At 40.1% G+C, this 4,044-nt stretch overlaps 1 long non-coding RNA gene across 1 annotated transcript in view; it reads right to left on the bottom strand.

Annotated features, from left to right (window-relative positions):
• LOC144293930 (uncharacterized) overlaps positions 1–4,044 on the bottom strand; it is a 31,205-nt gene that overhangs the window by 12,456 nt on the left and 14,705 nt on the right. Inside the window, exon 2 of the long non-coding RNA XR_013361284.1 lies at positions 137–188. This is a non-coding gene — a long non-coding RNA (uncharacterized LOC144293930). The remainder of the gene's footprint in view (positions 1–136; positions 189–4,044) is intronic.

The following is a 4,044-nucleotide window of genomic DNA, read 5'->3' as shown; positions in this document are numbered from 1 at the left end:
TGTGTGTGTGTGTGTTATTGAAATACAAATAAAATTGCCAAGCCTGAAAAAGTTTTATGGTATAATGTAATATAACCATGCTGTCTGACTAAAATTCCACCAAGGGGAATGCATAAGCACTTACAGAGATCCTTACCGTCACTCCTGTGATTCTGTAAATGTGCCTCTAGGCAGCATGTCAGGCAATCCTGTGGAAAAAGGAGGCCAAATAGACAAAAATAACACATTCAGATGTATTTTTAGCCTGAAGGAAAGTTTTTTTCTTTTTCCAGCGTCTCTCACTTGCCTATTTCTCTCTGCTTCAGTTCATTTATATATATGCCTCTTCAAGACCAGTGTTTCACAAATACAGCTTTTGCTATGACGCAGGAACCTACCATGGCTCCCTGCCTAATTCTTGAAACTCTAATTGAGCCAGGCCCTGGCCACACTCTCCAGGGAGAGAGGGGAAGGCCAACACCTGTCCTCCCCATCCACCTGATGTAGCTTCTCTAGGAGTGCCACAGATGGATTGTCCTCATAAAGGAAAAGCTGCAGAGTGTTCACTTGGAATATTTTAAGTTGGCCTAATGACATACCTACCTTGGATACTGAGCAAGGTGACCTCTCAGTGGCCCACTTTTAAAATACACTGGTTGTGAAATCTACTTAAATGAATGACATGATGTAATCCATCAGTTTAAGCTATGAGACGATGGACTGGATTAAGAAAAATAAGGCTGAACCTAACAAAAGCATGGCATAAGTCCCACTGCCTCTGTGTCCTCCTGTCGATTCTCCCCAGGCAAGTCTCTATTATTTGCATCACAGGTTAAGAGTAGAGCAGCAGGGATTTCCACAGTTTCTGTGCCCAGGGACCCAGGAAAGCAAAGCCACAGTTCAGTAGCAAAACTCGAACAGCATTTGTTGAATCATAGTATAAAGAATCCACCAATATTACCTCGTCTTCATAGACAGAAAACTGCTCCAGAAAGACAGTACTAGTGAACTGTGTACATGCCATAGTGTAGTATGGGTATATAGTTTATATCTGATATATATATTATACCACACAATATATATCCCGTACTGTACCATGTAGTACGAGGTACTTTGGAGTTTTTGGTATATACTACATTCTTTAGTGCTAATGAAATTGTATCATGATTTGGAGTTTGGAAAGCAGGGTTCGAGTGCAGGACTTATGCCACACAAGTCCTCAGCTTCTTGGAGCCTCAGCTTTTACATCCCTAAGGCTGAGCTCCTGGGGCCTACAGCACAGGGCTGCTGCTAACACTAAATGAAATTCACTTGGGAGTGCTTTGTTTACTAAAAAGTCCCGGCTAACTGCTAGTACTCTCTATTAGTTTGCATTCCCCACCCCCCAGCACCCAAGAAAATAACCTCTCCCAGTTAGGAAATCCTAATTCCTCTTCCAGAAGGCTGTTATTTTAAATCTTGGGTTCCTCAAGAGAGCTTGGGATTTGGATGTGCCGCCGCAAGGTGGCGCTAGATGCTCAATAATCCCACTGGCCTTTGCTCCCATTTTAGTCATGGGTCTAGCATGTTCATTTTTATTGTCATTGGAAAGGAAGGAAAATGCTTACAAATGTACTTTCTAGGTCAACTTTATCTCGTAAGGTCAATTTTGGCCTCGCTGTGAAGATGAGAAGTAAAGATACCTCTATCCAACGTTCAGTCTACTTTACCTACAGAAGGTAGTTTGCTTTCAACTGAATTTGTGTAACATTTTTAGACAATAGGCTCTGAGTATGCCTGCAATGCCCCCGTCCCTCTCTCATTCCTGAATGGTTCTGTGGATTCATTTTTACTGTTGCTAGGGATTAAGGCAAAGCAAAAGAAGGGACTGCAGCATGGATACTGTTTGCCTCACACATTCATAGTTATCTTTGACAGCATTTGGTTTCCTATTTCACAGTAGTCAAGCAAGGAAGAGAAAATTGTGAAATAAATCATGTGCACCAAGAGAGCGAAGCAGGACCATGTCTGCTGTCGGGAAGCAAACATTTAATATAAACTTAAATAGGCTCTCCTCCTGAAACCAAATATTCCATTAAAAATAAAATTAGCTATGTTCATTTTTCTGCCCTCCTCACACCTGGGGCATTTCATTAGATAGTGTTCCACAAATACCCACTCGAGAAACAGGACACCTTGGGGTTGCTCTGGCTGGAGTACAAGGAGGAGGGAGGACAATGTGGGTACACGATGAGAGGTAGGGAAGCAACCCAACCAGATCTTCACTAAGGCAAAGTGGGACAGCCAGGAAAGCAATCACCAACACTCAACATCAGAGGAAAGAAAAAGAGGAAGCGAGGCTATGGAAAACTTGAGGGTAGCAGCTGGCAACTGTCACCATCACTTGGAAAGAAAATTTCCACATTTTTCAGTTAGAGGCGTCATATGCCCTGCTATAAGGGCATGGCCATGGAGATGAGACCATGACGCAGAGCTCTTTCACAGTAACTTTCAAGCACGACTAGAAAAATACCATGAGTAGCAAAATAAGACCGTCCCTAGAGGAAATACAACTTCTAAGAAAATGGTCAGCTCTAGTTAGAAACAAATTTAGACTCCCTTCTTTCACCTATCAAATGAATAAAACTTTTTTTTTTTTTTATTTTTTTTTTTTTTTTTTTCAAATGAATAAAACTTAAAAAAATAGTGATACCTAATGCTGGTAAAAGGATGGAGAGACCAATTAATGGAGATACTAAAAGTACAGCTTCTCTAAAACAGCACTGTCCACCAGAATTTTCTGAAGTGATGGAAATGACCTCTGTGTTTTCCGATATGGTAGCCACTAGCCACATGTGATTACTGAGGACTAAGGCTAGTGGATTGTGCTACAGAGGAACGGACTTTAAAATTACATTTAAATATAAATGTGGCCACATGTGGCTAGTTGCTATCATACTGGACAAAGCAAGTCTAGAACTCAAACATTGTATATAGCAAATTTCATATCTATACATAATCTATGATCCCGTAATTCCATGTTTGGGAATCCAATTTAAGGAAGTAATTAGAGGTATTTATACAAACATTTTCATCAAAGCGCTATTTAGAGCAGTGTAAAGATAATGACAGCTTAAATATCTAAAAATGGGAGATGGGTTATATAAATTATACCATAAATTAGAATATTGTACAGTCATTAAAACTGTTGTTTTGGAAACTTAATGCTAAGAAAATGCTCCTTATATAATGTAAGCAGGAATATAAAACAGAAGAATGGTTTCAATTATGTTTAATAATAAATTCTATACAAGGACAGGTAGTTTAAAAAAAAAACACACACCTAAGAAGGAACCAATTTCAAATGGTTAAAATATTAGGTTCAGGGTTGTTCAGTTACGGGTGACACTTTTTCTTCTTTTTATGTTTCTGAAATGTTCATGTTGTCTACTCTCACTTTAAGAAAAAAAAAATGTAATCTCGCATCCTCAGAACTTTTTCCCAAAACTCACAAGTTAAATGAACTAAAGTCCTTGTGACAAATCTGCTAGAAATGCCATTTCATTTAATGGCATTCAAGCCTTTAAAATTCTTACCCACCAGGAGCTAGAGGATATACCTCCTAAGAGAGAGAATGAGTGTCTTAGGATAGTCTTTTTGTTCCCAGTGCTCTGGAGTGATGGGGAGGTGCCTCATGTTGGAGGAGTTGGGCTGGGCCCTCTATGGCCCTGCTATGGATTTGGAGATGCAGATCCCTCAGTTTGGGGGAATTTAGTCATATTATTTATTTAATGATTCCCCACCACTACCAACACACACACACACACACACACACACACGTACCCAGTCTCTTTCTGGAACATTTATTATTGAAATGTTGAACTTTCTGGAGCACCTAGATGGCTCAGAGGTTGAGTGTCTGCCTTTGGCTCAGGTTGTGATCCTGGGGTCCTGGGATAGAGTCCCCCATCAGGCTCCCTGCTCATCAAGGAGTCTGCTTCTCCCTCTGCCTACGTCTCTGCTTCTCTCTGTGTCTCTCATGAATAAATAAAAAAGTCTTAAAAATAAAAATAAACATTGAACATC

This window comes from Canis aureus, chromosome 22 (genome assembly GCF_053574225.1).
Source record: "Canis aureus isolate CA01 chromosome 22, VMU_Caureus_v.1.0, whole genome shotgun sequence".
NCBI classification, from domain to species: domain Eukaryota; kingdom Metazoa; phylum Chordata; class Mammalia; order Carnivora; family Canidae; genus Canis; species Canis aureus.
Note: the sequence above shows the minus strand (reverse complement) of the source record. Positions and strands in the feature narration are given on the sequence as shown.